This window comes from Lathamus discolor, chromosome 2, assembly GCF_037157495.1.
Source record: "Lathamus discolor isolate bLatDis1 chromosome 2, bLatDis1.hap1, whole genome shotgun sequence".
Taxonomy (NCBI): Eukaryota; Metazoa; Chordata; class Aves; order Psittaciformes; family Psittacidae; genus Lathamus; species Lathamus discolor.
Window position 1 is genome coordinate 116,508,722 of NC_088885.1, and position 17,667 is coordinate 116,526,388.

Sequence of the window (17,667 nt, forward strand, 5' to 3'; positions counted from 1 at the left end):
TGGGATAGGCAGCATGTGGGAATTGTGATGCAGCCCCTCCTCCTCAGGACTTGTGCATGTGGTATTGAATGTTTGTTGTTTTATACCTGGGTAAATAAACCATTTTTATCTGAAAATAAACACCTCCAGCTAGTTCTTTTTACGCGGCTCAGGTCACATTCCTCCACAGGGTGTTATTGGGAAGTTAGTATTGTCAGAGGCATTAGTCACTGCCATAGCAGCTTAGTAATGTGCAGCAGGAGCCAGCTGGTAATTAACAAAGTAAAGATATCGTATATGTTTTCCTCAACTATTTCACATGTAGCAAAAATAATTGGAAGCAGGGCAGGTTGGTGTTTAAAGCTGTTACATATATTTAAAGCCTCTCACTGTGTTAGGATATTATTATGTATTTTGCTGCTGTTCCAGAATTCATAAATATACATGTACGAGTTGTGAAGAAAGGGGAGACCCAAAGTCCTGTCTTTTTTTAATGCTTTAATTCTGCCTTGTTTAATATGTTCACCCCAATGGCTTTCTTCTCTTCCTGTTTTTAGGAGTGGCACAGCTTTGGCAGTCTCAGCTGCTCTCTTTTATACTTAACTTCCTTTCATGTTAGAAGTGTCTTGAATTGGAAGGTGATGTGCACGTGCATGTGCTATGCAATCTGTTAGAAAGATGAAATCAGCTTCTAATTGAAGCAAAGGAGAGACAAAGCTAACACAAATGGTATTAAACTGCTAAACTGGGAAAGACTCGACAGTATGAATGGGGGTGATGATGGATTTCATTATGTAGTGTAAGTAAAATATCCCATTATCCGCAAGCTTGCTTTAACTCACTCGGTGTCTCGTTATTTTATCACCAGATGGTGACCAGTGGTTTCAAATTAAGTTGCTCTCAATTACCTGTGTGTGATGATTGAGTGATAGTGCGCTTTGATATGTCTCCCTTCCATGCCACTTCAGCCCAGTAGTCCTTGATCTTCCTGCAGCCTGACTCCAGGACTTGGCTCTGAGTATCCCAGGCCTTTGACTCTGCTTTTTCTCTGGGGCAGGATCTGATCTGAGCACTCTGAGGCAGAAGAAGCAGGGAACAGAGCAAGCGATCAGAGGAGCATCATTTCCACGGGTAGGGTGCAGTTAACTGTCTTCGTGGGGAACACTTGGGTACTGGCAATGGCTTTGAGAAATATCATTTATTCTTGAAAACTTTCTTCTTGGAGAGAAAAGGATACTGTTGAAAATGTGAATGGGTGCTTTTTGATACAGCGTGCAAAGTCTTTGTCAGACAATGACAGTTTCTATTTAAGCTTTGAACTCATGCTACAGATGCGAGTGGCTGTACAGTGCAATGACAGGCAGGGAAGAAGCTGCTCCATAATACCTTTGCTCTTTGCTACATTTATTCACCTCCACATTGATGGAAGAGCACAGGGGATTTCAGAGAAAGTGTTTCTGAAACTTACGAAAGAAAAGGAATTCCATGTGCGGTTTTTGTTAAGATTTGTAGCCTCTTATGGTAAGGCTCAGGCCCTTGGAGTGCTTCTTAAAACCTTTTGGTACTAACACACAGAGGGTAGAGGTAGAAAAGGGCTGTTAAGTTGTTCACACAATGCTGTTAATAGCAAAGACTTGTTTTGTGCACCCTGAATTCTCTTTTGTTGTTGGGGGTGGCTTTTGCTTGGGGGTTTGCTGGTAGTGCTTTGTACTGACTGTTGTCTCAGCAGAAAAACTTCACTGTTTTTAAGGTATAGCAGTAGAACATTAAAGCCCAGGCAACACTAGAGTAACATAGCATGCAGACACCTTGAGATAGCGATCCTGCTGACCACATTTGGGATGGGTGAAAGCAAACATCTGAGAGGGCAAACAGAAATGCAGGAATGTGCCTGTCTTTACCTGTCATCCCTCAGCAGTGGTGAGAACAGGCCCTGCATCTCCCAACCTGGGTGCAAGCAGCATGCTAGGTACTTTCTGCAGTACTACCAACAGTCTTTGTCCACCGTCCAGACAGAGGAGCCTCTTGAATGCACCGTGCTTCTCTTTTGCTGATGTTCCTGGATTTTCCTGCAGTGCAGCCCAAGCGCAGGGTGTGGGGATGGTCCCACCTGGTTCTGCCATGGAGATGTTATTGGGTGGTAGTTAGGCACACACATGGAGACCTGGCAGGGCTCCTGACATCCTCAGCTGACACAGAGCTGGAGAGTCTTGCCTGTATCTCTCCCAGTGACAGAATACATTTCCTAGCACAGGAGCTGGTCCCACATGCAAACAGGAACAGGAATTACAAGGCAGTTCAAATTTTACTACAGTCAGCATCAGAGAAAATCTTTCACATTTTCCATCCCCCTGAAGCCCTTCATATACACAACTACACACACTTCATAATGATTCTGTCTTTTTACACTACTCCATTACTATTGGTACTAGATTTTTTAGCCTTAGAATTAATTCAGTTAATGCCCTTCACACTTCAGGTTTTAAAGTACCATTATATCCCATAGAAGACTAGACTGCTGTTGAATGAAAAGAAATACCACAGCAGAGGAAAAAAAGTTTTCTTTCTCCAGTCTGATGGTTCATGTAATTGGGGAAGGTAGGGGGAGTCTTTAATACCTGTCACTTCCTTGTCCTGATGCTTTCGAAATATTTGGACACAAGTCATGGAGATTTGTGTTCACCTGGGAATGAAGACAGACATTCTGCCTGAATCTCCTTGCTTGCTTTTCTCACATTACACTTCAGGTTAGTATTTTTGCAAAGAGGCTATACAGAAATCTCAGAGCAATTTAAGCCACAAGGATTCTTCTATTCTCTAGTTTATTTTGGCAAAATAAGATCCATAGAACTCTGTATTAAAGAAGCACTGTGATATTTGGATATTGCCTTCAAAGCTTTGGTTTCAATACAGTTCCTCAAAAATGCATTTTGTGGAGGTAAAATATGTTATTTGCTTTGTTTCTTTTATTCTGAACAAATCTATCATTTAAGCTGCATCATTTTCTAGGAAGAAACCCCTTCTGACATGTTTTGTCCTGTGCTCATTTGATATTTGCGAAGCAATAAGCTAACCCATGTGTTCTGTGACTGGGCTGGATGACCAAGGAATTCCACAGAGACTGCTGCTCAGCAGCTGATCATTGCACTTGCAATCTACTTTTACTAAGATAAATGCCAAAGCCCTGCAGCCGAATAATGTTCCAAATGCAGATAGCTGAGCTGGAAACCCATTTATTTTGTACTTTTTAGCACTGACAGGTGAGATTCAGAGTCCCCACCAGAGCTGCACGGGTGGTAGTAGAAGTGCTGCAGTTGCTATGAGGGATTTTGCTGGAACTTGGGGTTCATCTGCTGTTGGAGCTGTTCAGCACCCTGCTTAGCACTTGCTTACAGAAAGTATTTCCTTTCCTTTCAAACATCCAAGCAAAGTGTTATTCACAGCCACTGCCTCAATGTCTTCCCTCGCTAAAGCGAAACAAGAGGTGACTTGATCCTGATGTGCCATATCTGGCACATTTTGCAGTTTTCTGCTTGATAATTCCAGGGTATGAACTTGAGGTCTTTGCAGCTGCTCTGGCCTCCTCTCTGCCCACTGAAATACAGTCTGGTTTAGTCATTACTATTTGCTGAGGCTGCTTTTACATGTGTGTTTGCTGTTTATAGGATCCTGAACACTCTGTGTAAAGATTTGTGTTGACATCTTGCAGTGAGAGTTTCCCTGCTGGTGGGAACCCAGGCATGTATGTGTATATATTTCTGAAGCAAATGGTTATGGTGATACATTCAAGCTTATGTGCTCAGCCTGTTCATATTGAATGTAGCCTTCCATGATTAATTGCTGGGATGGAAAATACAGTCCATCCTGTTTAGAATTACATGTGTTTATTCAGCCCATTGCGAGAGCCGATGCCATTATTCACGCACGAGTTTTGCTTCCACGTAAGTTTTGTTGTACTTTGATCTTGCTCTGCAGCACCGGACATACTTTTAAAAACCACTTCCCCAGAAACTGTTATTTCACTGTAATTATAAAAGAACATGCACATGAATCACAAATGAGAGTATTACCCAAGTAGATGTTCCTAGAAACAGGAGAGCACTTACGTGCAATGCAATACATTAATCATTTATAAGGAGTCAGCTATTAAAATGATATTTTAATACTGTACATTGAGTACAAAGCTGATGTGAAAAGCCTTCTCACTGAAGATGTTTGTGGGCTTTTGAAACTTTTTCAGTTTCCATCATCACACTTTTGTCACAGGTTTGAAGAGGAAAAGCTCAGATATACTAGTTTGAGTGATTCCAGGTTAAGGTACCTCTAGAGTGTGAGTATGTATTATACATATGTTATATGTATATATACCTATATGTATCTGTACACATACGGGATGGTATATTTTGGCCTGATTTCTATAAGCTTTAAGGGAAGTATGTAGTGTGCTTTGTACTTCTTCATTTCAGCAGGACTCCTCATGGGTAAGGGGTTTGCCTGCTTAGATGCTTACTCAGGACCTGGCATCATTTTAAGCAGGTTTCTCAAATGAATGAAACTGTGACAAATAGCTGAGCTATCATTTCTTCACAAGGCTTTATCCCTGCGTTGGCTTCAGAGTTACATATTTGTAAATGTCACTAATAGCAGAAAAATAAAGGAAAGAAAATTATGAAGAAAGCTTCAAGCAATCCTGTTTTGAATTTCCTGCTCGGAGGTGTAGTGTCTCTACTCCCTGTTCGGACGTAGGACATGCGTCTGCAAACGTCAACACGAGCTCCCTGCTGTCCCTTCCCCAGCCTGGTGGGATGTGCTCCAATACCAGTCACGAGCTCTAGAGCTCACTTAGTACCACACTGTGCCCAGTGATGGTGCACAGCATTTTAGCAACTGCTAAAGCTGAAACCAGCTTAGAGCTGCCTTGTACCTGGGCTGCTCTGGGAGGAAGGAGAGAAGTTGGGGTCTGTCCATCATGGCCTGTGGAGACATTGCCTGGGTGGCGCACATTCGTGGTGGAGGTGGTCAGGCAGGAAAACTTTCTGGCACAGGGTCCGATCTGACTCCTGCTTTTGGAGCACGATTATACTATTATTAGGAGACCTATCACTACTCAGCAGTGATGCAGAGCACTGTTCTGCTTCCCTCTGCATCTGTCCCTCAGCTCCCTTGCTTTGGAGTAAAACCTGGGCAAAAGAAAGGACCAGCTGCAGAATTGCAGTTGTTTTGAAGCAGCTTTGCACTGCATTAATAGAATGGAAGTACAGTCTGGGTCACTTCAAATTCCCTTGTTGTGGTAGGCAACAAATCAGAAAGGAGAGATAGTTTAGGGTGCCTAATAGCTTTTAAATAAAGAGCAGGTTTTCCCAAATACTGCAGGAAGTGGCAAAAGCAGCAGGAGAGAACAGATTAAACAGTTGTAAATTATCTTTATTTTAAGTGCTGAAGTTTGAGATCGCAGTTCTCCTAGGAAGAAGAGTCTGTGTAATGAATAGTTGGTTCCCACCTAAATCCTTTCCACTCTTCATACTGGAAATGCAGCAGTTGTAATTTCTGTAGCAGTATTTTAAATGACAGACTTAAATCTGAGTTTGTCTGGTGAAGTTTTGCTAAAACTATCATACCAGGATGATGATACCATGAGAGCTTTACAATTCAAACCAAATCTTTTTCAGCCCCGATGCTGGCCTGACCCCCTCTGTGGTGAAAACCCCAGGTGATTCATGCTCTGTGCTTCCAGATCAATCTATAGTGATTCCTCTGTTTCTTCCTTTTCCATGACCCCTCTGCAGATCACGGTGCTGCATGTATGTGCCCTTCACAGCCTCTGTGATTGAGGAGTGATGAAAGGAATGTCATTCCCTCTGTTATTGCCTAGCGAGCAGCAATCTTGACTGAATGCACGTAGTTGTGGGGCATGGAGGGGAGGTGGTTTTTGGTGGAGAACAAAGTGGAGGTATCCTAAGACCTCTCTATACTTTAGCCTTCCTCATGGGGTCAAACCCAAAAGGAGATCAGACTGAGGATTAGGAAAAGAAACCGCCACCTTTCTGACACTTCCTGCCCTCTGCCCTAATGGCTTTTTGGGAAAAGGGTATCCGTCACTCATAAAATAACCCTGGTTTATGCTCTAGAAATACTGGTTGTGGAAGACAGCGCATAGCACACATATACTTTCCATAGCTTTAAATGCAATCTTACCTTTTGTGTCTGATTTTCAAAGGTGCTGAGCAGCTGTAACTCTAAATGAATTCCATGGAAAGCAAAACGTACATGGCAGTCGTGCTTTTAAAGTGTAGCTCTCTTTACCAAGTTTCTTCTGTTTTGCTTTCAATGCCAGACTTTAGTACTCACAGCTCAACTGTTCATTAAAGGTGAACTCTTTGTCTTCTGTCTCCTATTTATCAAATGTGTTACTTGGAATTTATCCTTGTTTTATGCTGTCATATGCAATTCATGATCCAGAACAACAGTTCTTCTGACCCTATAGGAAATTGATGGGTAGAACTGCTTGGACAATCATCTTCACTGGAAATCTTATTAAAAGTAAAATTCAACTAGTTATTACAATATTGACAATCCAATTCATTCACCTGTCCAGGGCAGAATGGAAGGTCAACTAAAATTTGAACCCTTGGTAAGGAAGTGTCACTTCGTATTAGTGTAACAGGCAGTCCTAAGATAGGATCACACATTACTAAAGGTAAGAGGCACAAAACCCCACTTAGAAATTTAAAAGCAACATCCTGTACAAGTATGATTATTGAGTAGGACACTGGTGTTAAAATCTTCCAAATGACAGCTCTATCTGACTGTAATTCATTGTGAACTAGAGAGTTTCTGGTGTGCCAGAAGTTCTCTTGACCTGATGTGAGACCTTTATAGCTTGACTTAATGACCCCAGGAAACTGAATACATTATTGTAGTTCTGAATCTAGTCTTTCCCTGCCTGAAGGTACTACAGTTTCTGTAGTTACCACTATTTATTAGACAATGGACACTTAAAAATGCTGTAATTTTACGTTTTCTTTGTAGCTCACACACATAGAACTGCATTAAAGTGTCTAAGAACAGGCTGCAAGCTGCTTGTTTGGTGGTTTTAATTTTGGGGTTAGCAGAAAGTAAGAAGTCAAGCTGTTAAACTTCCACCGGTTTTTACTGCACTGGAGTTGTCCTGAGAACTGCAAACCATACGTTTAGAGATTGACTCCTAGGCACGATTGTTTGTGCCCTATGTATGTCATTGCAGAAACATCTTTAATTCAGTGGCTTAGAAAAGGAGACTTCAGTGCTGAGAGCTACTTGTAGTTACACAGATAGATCTGAGGTACAGTCCTGACCACTCTGTCATTGCATTGTGCTAGAAATCCTCATTTACTGCTTTGGAAAAAGGAATCGTTTAACTTTTCTTTCTCTAAAAGTTGGTTTGTGTGAAACCTGCTGCAGTTTTCCTTTCAGCACACAAATAGAATTGCCTGTGACTTGTCCAGGTATCCTATTTCTTGCATCTAATCCAAGCGTGCATCTCAGGTTTCTTTTTCATCTGCTGAAATATGACTGTGATAATTTTATCTCATCAGCCTCTATGGCTCCACACTGGCGTTTAAACGGCAGCCTGACTGGCTGTGGGTTTCAGGCACATGACCTTGGGAGAGGCACAGACTACTCATGCTGTGAAAGCCTTTTCTATTGGAGTGATGTACGTGTTCATGTGTCTGATACAGCTTTGTAAGGCCATGGCAGACACCAGAAACTGCCCCTTGGTGTCTCGCGCTGCCCAGACTGGCCACAGAACAATTTTATGAGGCTGAGTTCAGCTGGCAGTTCTGCCTCCTTTCTGCTTCCCTCTTCTCTTTATTTTTCTGCTCACTGGAGAGTAGTCGATAATGGAGTCTGCGATAAACAAAACACAGGAAGTCCTATGTAATAGATTGGTAGCACCAGCAATTAGGAAAGTTGCCCAGCAGCTCCCATTATAGTACCCTGGTTTGCAGGGTATTTGTGAAGCTTCCAGTGTTTGAGCTGAAATTTTTCAGGCCAGCTGATTTCCTGAGCATTTTTGGAATATTTGAGCTCAAGTGATTCAGCAAGACTGAGAACAAGGCTAGCATAAAAATTAGTTAGGTTTGGGTTTGTTTTTTTTTTTTTTCACCTTAAAAGAAAACTGCAGCTATTCTGTTTGGTATGATTTTGTATTCTTGTACTTTGGAGCAAGCACCTAAACTTCAGTGGAGCACATGACCTTTGTGTGAGGAGTGCTTCTGCTATTTCCACCTGTGCAAACCTGCCCACATTTGGCCTATACAGTAGCCTTCAGGGGAAAATAAATTCAGAGCAGCTTTCCTGTGCTGAGAACCGGCTGTGGGTGAAGGTCTTTGGTGGATCCAGCCCCTCAGTAAGTGCTGGAGAGCCTCCATGCCTGCTCATGGCAGCCGAGTCATGCCTTGGTCCTTGATCATTTGGCAAGCTTTCTACTCTATTTGTCTTCACAGGACTTCTGGAGTCTGATTTACACACTGAGTGAGGGAGTGGTTGTGAAAAGAAATGCGTACCAAGGAGTTGAAGGCTGTACCCATAGGTCTTACACATTAGGGCAATGCTGCAGTTTGACAGGCAGCCTGGACTTTGGCATCTCCTATTTCTTAAATGCTGAGGATGCTAAAGCAAACAGACAACATTAATGTAACTAAGTCCTCTGGAATAATTCTGCATATAAGGTAGCAGCATCCTCATTTTGTTGAATTATGGTGACAGAACCTGCAGTTCTTTGTAGTACTTGTACTGCATAACATTCAAAACAACCTTATTGGGAACTGGCAGCTCTCTGGCAGGACAGGTGGGGAGTGGGAGAGGGACTTTTCCTGTTCTCAGGCAGCACTGGAAATGAAGTTCATTTCCATTTTGGTTTATGAAGAAGTGCTTTTCAAAACTTGTAGGTTTCTGTCATGATACATCCAACCCTTAGCTAAACAAATCTGGATGGGGGTGGGGGGGGGAGGAAGCAAACAGAAGAAAAATAAATACATGAACATTTTGAAACCTTGGTTACAAAGCATTGGCCAGCACCAAGTAGAAAATAATCCTGCTGCTGTCATCAGTGTGTCTCTCTTCAGCTCTGCATTTTTTTATTGTTGCTCTTCTCTTTTAGCAGTCTCCCTTTTCTTGAGGAAGAGACTTTTGCGTCAGTTTCTGGTTTGTTCATTGTGGTCAGATGAATGTTATCGCCAATTTATTAAATGTGCCATGCTTACTGTATTTTCTTATAGAATGGTTTGGTTTGGAAGGGGCCCTAAAGCTCATCCAGTTCCAAGCTGCCTGCCATGGGCAGGGACACCTTCCACTGGACCAGGTTGCTCAAAGCCCTGTACAACCTGGCCTTAGCACTGACAGGGATGGAGCAGCCACAGCTTCTCTGGGCAACCTGTGCCAGTGCCTCACCACCCTCACAGGGAACAATTCCTTCCTAATGTCCAAATTTCTTCCTAATGTCTAAATTTCTTCCTGATGTCCTTACATGAATGGGTTCACTTGAGAACAATGTGGACATTGCATGATGGGGGGGAGCAAAGAGTTAATTTATTTTACTGAGCTACGTAATACTCATGGATATATTTCCCTATTGATTCCCCCAATCCTCTTATGTCTGCCTAAATAAATTCTTTACCATGGAAAATAACTTTGCAATTTACAACACTGTGAGATCACTTTCCCATCAAAAGATCTTATTTATACAGACCTTTCTTGCTTTCACACTCTGCTCCTACTCCAGTTTCCTCTCTGGTAGTAATGGTTTAAGGATAAATGGTAGGCAAAGTTTTCAAGGAGCAGTGTTTTTTACAAAGCCCACAACTTGTACACATTGAAAACATGAACAAAATTCTGGCAAATGGAAGTGGTGGCATCTTAAGAGAGACACAAATGCAAGTTATCCCCCCGGTTATATGTAATAAAAAGGCTCTGGGAATCTTTCTGATCTCTTCCACAAGATTTTCTGTGCTCGCTTCTCCTCCTTTTTACCTCACTGGTGTGAGGTGAGGTTTCTTGGGTGCTCAATGAGAAATATTCTGGCCAAGGCATAAAGAACATGGAGAGGGTATGAATACATGTCAGTGACTCTGCCTCTACAAACAGTATCCCAAATGATAAAATAATGCACCAACTCAGCAACTAAAAAAGAAAGAAATATACTCCATAATCAAGTGGTTTACTAAAGGCACAGCCTTTTGCTAATGCAAGGCAGGTTTTCCCGCTATGAGAAGTATATGTGTGGAAACAAATAAAAAGAAGAAATCCCGTGTCCTAGCAGTTTACTCCAGACAAAGGCTGCCTTCCTGACTTCTTCAGGGAAACAGTCCATTTCACATGCTGGAATTTGTGTGTTAAACCACAGGCCTTGGCATAGTGGCATAATAACAAGTTCAGAAAGCTATACCGAACTCATTCATTATTTAAATACATTCTGGGCTGTCCTACCTGAATAAATGGATTACCAGCTGCTCAAAAAAAAAAAAAAATACTTTCATTAAGACAGGAGAGTAACTGGTAAGTTCCATGGACAAACAGATACAATAATGCAGAAAAATGGTGAACTTCATGTTACAAAAAGGAAAGATGCTGAACTGAATGAGCTGATGCTCAGATACAAGCAACTGTGAGCTTATATTGCTGTTGCAAGTGGTTTCGTGTGTACAGAAATAACTGCTGTGCAGGCCAGGCTGGGTGCCAAAGTTATCTTCCCTGCTTGTATGGTGCTTAGGTTGCCAGTGCTTACCCCGAAACTGACGTAGCTCTTGGCATAAGCCTCGACTAGCAGTGATCACTTTGATGTCTGAAATATAATACAGCGTATGGCGACTTCTTTACAGAAAGTGCTGCCGAGATACAAATCGCTCTGTGTCTGTGATGAGAAGTAACAGATGGGTGAGGAATGCACTGCGTTTGCTGGAGGCCGAAGAGGGGAATGGGAGTGCGGAGCACAAGCACGATTTAACTGCTGTTGTCCTGCCACTTACCATGTGCTCTGACCAGAGCCCTACCACAGCACTGTGTTTGCAAACAGAATTCATGGTTTTGTGTACAAATGAGGGTAGAAACAAAGGATTAGAAGAGAGAAAGGAGTCCTACATTCGAAAAAAATTTAAAATCTTGGGTGTGCAATGGCAAGTAAAAATCTGTGACAGTTCCTCTCTAATCATATGAATCAAGCCGCCTTTAAACAACAAAACCATTTAGATAATCAGCTGGGAAGTGGATTTAGTGTGTCAGTTCAAATGGACTCACTCCACTGACATTAAACATAGCTTTGGAGATGAAACTTTGCCTCTGGCTGTGTTCTAAAAGAAGAAAAACTCCCCCTCTCAGATGAAATATGTAGTTCACAGGATACATGATACCATGGGATGTGCTGCTCGTCCCAGGAATTCACACCTTATGTAGCAGAAAAAGCCATTGTAGACACTGCATGAAGAAGCAGATACGTCTCATTCACAAAAAGCACCATTGCCAATGCCATTGGTTAATAGGCATCACAGCATGTACCAGAACTACTACTTTAAGAAGTGCTGTATTGTTTGAGGTTTTGCTTTCTAGCTGGAAGGATGTGGTGCTGTCAGTCCTTACCCTCAGGAACAGAAGCTAATATTTTTTGAGAGCATCTTTGTTTTCATACTCTCCTAGGATTTTTCCTGCCATAAGACCACCTGTATTCATATAATAGCCTCTATTTGGAAATAAGGATACTTGAATGTAAAATATGGATTCTTAAGAGAAACTATTAAAATTGAAGTACCTTTTTATGAGGCACAGCAGCTTTTTATGAGTTCTGTTTACACACTGTCTAGGTTTGCCAAAGAGGTTTGTTTGTGCATATCCTAGGGCATGGCAATTTCTTGGTTTCTGTCTTTATTTCTTGCTAGAAAAGAAGGCCAGAAGTTGCCCTAAACAGGTCAGATTCTGGCTGTTGAGATGATTTTACTGTGCATCTCGTTTAAAAAAAACAATAGCACAGAAACAGGGAATATAAAAGAGATGATTTTTATCAAAGTAGCTTTAGGTCTGAACAGCCTCTGTCAGGGTTCTTGCTTATGGCTATTGGAAGGGATGTATTTAAGACTGCAGGGAAAGTTGCGATTCTTTCAGCTAAATGATCTGATCTCGTTGCCGTTATTATTAATTTAGAGAGAAAAGGCTGATTTTGAAACATGAGCTTTTCTAAGCAATGGGTCAGTTTTAAATCATTTTGGAAAGAGCTCTGGCATCCAGACTCATGTATCTAGCTGAAAAGGTAGAGACTTCAACAAGCTAAATAGCTCACTGACTGAGACACTGCGGCTACGTCTGTTCTAGTAAACATGCCACAGAGATGCCTCTGGCACAGCACATGTCCATACCATTGAACTCGGTCTCCAGAGCGGGGTGGCCACAAGCAAGCAACCTGTTGGAAATGCCTCTGGCTCCTGCTTTTCCCAGATTGTGCTCAGGAGCCCGTTGGAGGAAGGAGCACTGTTTAGGGCAAAAACCATGCCAGGGACTGCTGTAATGCTTTAGCAGTGCAGTCAGCAGCTCCAGCCCCCTGGAGCATTTCTTTGCCCAGTTTCACTTACTAATATAGACATAGTCTTATCAGGGAGATGGGGCCAAATAAAGAAGGAGCAGGGGTTTGGTTCCCGTTACTTGCCATTGTGTTGCAAAACATCAGTTGCGAACCCCATTGCATGCTGTAAGAGATGATTCAATAGCTCTGGGCAAGCTGCCTCCCTAACAGCTCCCAAGTTAGGTCAGAACAAATCTGCCCTGGGAAAGGCCAGAGCCCAGCTTGACTGCTTGTCTTCTTCTGGGCAGGGTCTTGCTATCAGCAGGGTTTTTCCAGAGACATTATGCATTCGCTTTCAAAAGCAGTGAAAATATTTGTGGGGAAATCTTGCCATTGGATACAATAAAGTTTGTCTCCTGGGCCTATCACTAGTCAGTGTGCTGCAGTAAATCACTGATGCCCTCATTTCTGGTATTAGTTTTTTCCATATCTCTATATCTGGCATTATGTTTTCTCTGTTTACAGAGAAGTATTTGTATGGGTACCTTTTATTGGCACATGACATGGTGATGTTACTATGGTTTAAGTAGCAACATGTAGCTTGGCTGTCCCGGAGATGCCAGATATTCCTGGTGAGTGTGTGCAAACATCTAAACGGTCTGGATGGGAAAATTTGGTTTCAGAATTATACTGAGCTTCCAGGGATTGTCAGCACCAGTCCAAATGGATCCAGATTATGTTGGGATGCTCTTGTATGTGGGTGTGAGAAGAATCACAGCCAGGTGATGAACTAAAGGACTAGTACTACGCAGCTCTGATTCCTTTTCAGAGCAGTTTTCCTCAGCCATGGTTATAAAGAAAACATTTGTTCATGTGCACAGTACCAAACAGCCAATTCATTCCACACAAACTCTTAAAATCAAGTGCAGAAAGCCTGTATCTATTGATACGGATCTGTTGTGAAGATCTGTTTGCTGGCTGCCCAACTTGTTAAAATAGCTGTATTCAAATACTGTAATAAAGGGCATTGTGTGGAAGCTTAAATGTGGTAGAACTGCCCATCATTCTGTTTCTACCTGATCCATTGATGTTATCCACAATATCCAAAGGCATGAGGAAAAAAACCAACCCAACTGCTGCATAAACCAGCTGAAACTGCTGAGTACTCTGCACTTTAATAATAACAGTAAACACAGTGACATTTTTAGGGAGGTAGATTTATTTATTCTCTTATAAATAAATTCTGTGCTGAGTAAGCACAGTTGTTCTGTCGTTGCCTTAGTATAAATCAGGAATTTGATTTGACATATAAATTAGATTTATGCTTTGGGCTAAAGTTTCTAGTTTAATTTGCAAATATTTTCATTTTCCTTAGGGATGAGAGTCCTTCTGCTCATCCTCAGTCTTGCAAACAGGAGGTTCGGTTTTCAGTTCAGTGTTTGTAGTTTCATGCTTCTGTAGGTAGTAGTCCCATAGTGGGATCAAATGCATTTTAAGATGTTCCGATAGTGACAATTCTGCACGTAAATTGCCATCACTGGGTTTTTGAAGCCTCAGGCAAAGAAGAACTGTTGAATCCTGCTCAGGACTTCATCCACAGCCTAATATGGATGTAGAATGTCTCTGGCCTCAGCCTCTCCGAGCACGTTCTGAGCCTGCCAGAATCTCACTTTGGACCGTTTGCATGATGAATTCATCCTAAGCAGTAAACAAAACTCAGTTAATGCTCTAAATAGACTGCCCTGTTTCCTGGGTTCTCTGTGGTTCAACTGTTAGTTAACTTCAATATGAAGATTTTTTTCCAAGCAAAATGAGCATTTCATTTTTTTGTTGTGTCCATGCAGAGCCATGTAGCAGAACTGTGGCACTGTGAAATGGCTGGTTTACTCAAAAGCTAAGCTTTGAAGATTGATTTAACCCTTTTTTAAACGTTACTATTTGTCCTAACATTTACAGATTCCCTGCTTCTAAAGCTTCCCCTGAGAATGGTTTTGTAAATGTAGTGCTATCATTCTGGAAGGAGCTGAACAGTTTCAGGGTGGCCCTGCTTGAGCAGGGGGTTGGAGAAGATGACCTTTCAGAGGTCCCTTTCAACCCCAACCACCGTGAGTCTGTCACACAGTTCAGTTGCTGCCTCCATGAGGATGCTCCTGTTCCTGGGAGAGCAGCCACCTGAACACAGGTGTTAAATACCAGCATTGGACTGGCTTTATTTTTCCATTGTTTATAGTTGCCAAGAAAGTTGATTAAAAATCAAAATCTGCTTTTGGTGCCGCTCCAGACGTGCATGGTGGTGTGGTATCCTTACGGAGCCTTAGCTCTGAATTCTCTGACCACTGTCAGTGGCCACATGGGGTAGTGGGAGATCTGGACATTACACAACAGCTTACCTCAGTGGTTTTAACAAGTAAGACTATCTGTAGCAAAAGTCCCCTGGGTACTAGGAAATGAAGCAGTGCTTCTACTTTTTAAAAAAATATAGCTAAGAAAGGGGGAAAAAAGGCATTCCCTCTGGAATGTTATTTCTGGCCCTTGTTTGTTTCTTTTAAAGGAAAGGTCTAGAGGGAAGAGCCTGGTTTCTCTGGTTCACCCAATGCCCTTTGATAGGAAGGATTCTCTTGCTAAGTTTTGTCTTTGACAACGAGAGTTAGTAACCAAGTCACCAGGTCTCCCGTGTTCTGTTCCAGCATATTGAACCTGACAGTCATAGAACCATAGAACCATAGAATAGTTAGGGCTGGAAATGACCTCAAGATCACCTAGTTCCAACCCCCCCGCCATGGGCAGGGACTCCTCACACTAAACCATCCCACACAAGGCTTCATCCAACCTGGCCTTGAACACTGCCAGGGATAGAGCACTCACAGCCTCCCTGGGCAACCCATTCCAGTGCCTCACCACCCTAACAGGAAAGAACTTCTTTCTTATATCCAATCTAAACTTCCCCTGTTTAAGTTTTAACCTGTTACGCCTTGTCCTGTCACTACAGTCCCTGACAAAGAGTCCCTCCCCAGCATCCCTATAGGCCCCCTTCAGGTACTGGAAGGCTGCTATGAGGTCCCCACGCAGCCTTCTCTTCTCCAGGCTGAAGAGCCCCAACTTCCTCAGCCTGTCTTCATACGGGAGGTGCTCCAGTCCCCTGATCATCCTCGTGGCCCTCCTCTGGACTTGTTCCAGCAGTTCCATGTCCTTTTTATGTTGAGGACACCAGAACTGCACACAATGCTCCAGGTGAGGTCTCACGAGAGCAGAGGGGCAGGATCACCTCTTTCGACCTGCTGGTCGCTGGAGAATTACACTAGCTGCTTTCTTCTGGAGGGCTGAATTACTTCAGACCTTCCCAGATAGTAAACTCTTCCATAATTTCATGTGTGTGATCTGTGACCACCATTAATCATGTGTATAAGCGTTGTAGTTGCTTTCCACTGTTGTCCCATGTCATTGAATTGCTGATCACCAAGCCCTGTTGCAAGCCCTGTTGGTGTCCTCAGCATTTCATATGTAACAGCATTGGAGTCATTGCCCAGTCTGCCTAATTGCTGGTAAGGCCAAATGTGGGGACACTTCCCTTTCCCCCCCTCCCACCCTCCAGAGAGTAAGAGCTCAGACTGGAAAAATGTGTGTACATTGTTACAATTGAGAAAGAAATTGTGTTATTTCTGCTGCTATCCCCAGCAGAATAAGTCAAGTTAATTGTTTTGGAGATTTGGGAATGTAGATTTTTTAATATCAAACTCCATTTTCTTCTTTAAGAAGGTAGTTAAATAACTCTTGGAAACTAAATTATTTGGGGGCGTGCACTGCATTTAAGAGTTTTATGAAACTTAATGGATCTTACATTGATATAACTTGATCTTAGACTACTTCTCCCATCATTTTATTCCTTTCCTTTAGCTCCAGGCTAGACACCACTGAACATGCTACATTGCTAGCAGATACATACTTTGGAGAGGAACCTAGTTTACTGTGAAGATGCTGAGATGCTCCTGTATAGTAATAGAAAAAAAAAAAGGGGGGGGGGAAGTGTAAAGAAGAAAAAAAGTGATGAAATGTGTTTGTCTGTGTGGTCCTTGAAAATGGCAATGTAGCTCTTCATTTTGTCTAGCTGTTACAGAATTCTCCTGTAACGCCAGGGGTACTCATAGTGATGTAGGTTAGTAGTTCTTCCTTGTTCACACCAATGGTCTTGTACACACACAGGTGTGTACTTTACTCTGGCCAGGTAACTGACTCTGCCTAGTAAAAAGTGTTCAAATGCATTTCTCAAACGTTATGCTTCATCCTCAGATTCCGTGAACTAGAAGATACTTATTTGGTACCCTCATTCACTAACACCTTCATGCATGGTCCTTTATGCATCTTGCAAGAGAACAAAGCAGTTCATCAGACATGTTCACCTGCGGATCTCATTCTTCACTGTCTCAATGGAAAGACTTAATGCACAAGGACTAAATATAAAAAAAAGTTAGAACTATCATTCTCATTTAACAGAAGTTACTAATGATGAAATTTGGTAGAAAGCTACTATTCTAGGTGATGAAATTCATAGTTGTTCTGCTGCACCAGAAAAACACCAAAGGTTGGCCACAAAGTAAGTGACTACTGAGAAGACAGGAGAGATGGGTATTCTGTACCTCCTGTTACAAGTTTTCCTCAATATTTGCAATTAGCTTTCAAGGGCCAGTAATTCAAGGTTTATTGTTATTATTATGATGATTATTCATACTATTGTTTTTTAACTCTTAACCAGTTAGAAAGGGAAATAATTTCTTTGTTAATTTTTAACATCAACAAATTTTTTATAGACTGAGATTTTGGGGCTCTTGCACAGCCTTATATGCACGTAAGAGGTCTTAGGGATTAAACAGACCAGCTTAGTTACATATCTAGAATGAAAAGCTAAATTAACCAGTCCCTTAAGTAATCTGACATCTTGAAAAACATAGATGAGTTTTTTTTGTAATTCAGCCTTTGTCTTGAAAGAGTACTTTTAAAAGGCAAAATAAGCAAGTAAGAAAATCCATCTCTGACCTGTGTTCAGCCATGACGGCTTCTTACTAAGTTGCCTGTGAATCAGGAGGGTGCCCCAGGGTTTATCACCTCTGAGCATACACACAGCACATCATAAATCTGCTGCCCAAGCGGCCCAGAGACTGGATCCA

The 17,667-nt window shown here is 42.1% G+C and overlaps 1 protein-coding gene across 15 annotated transcripts in view; it reads left to right on the top strand.

Annotated features, from left to right (window-relative positions):
- Window positions 1-17,667, top strand: part of DTNA (dystrobrevin alpha) — a 231,068-nt gene that overhangs the window by 56,438 nt on the left and 156,963 nt on the right. Inside the window, exon 2 of one of the 15 annotated variants that reach the window (XM_065668202.1) lies at window positions 1,037-1,110. The exons of the other annotated variants lie outside the window; for them this stretch is intronic. The gene's annotated coding sequence lies outside the window, so the exon portion shown is untranslated. The remainder of the gene's footprint in view (window positions 1-1,036; window positions 1,111-17,667) is intronic. 15 annotated transcript variants of the gene reach the window in all.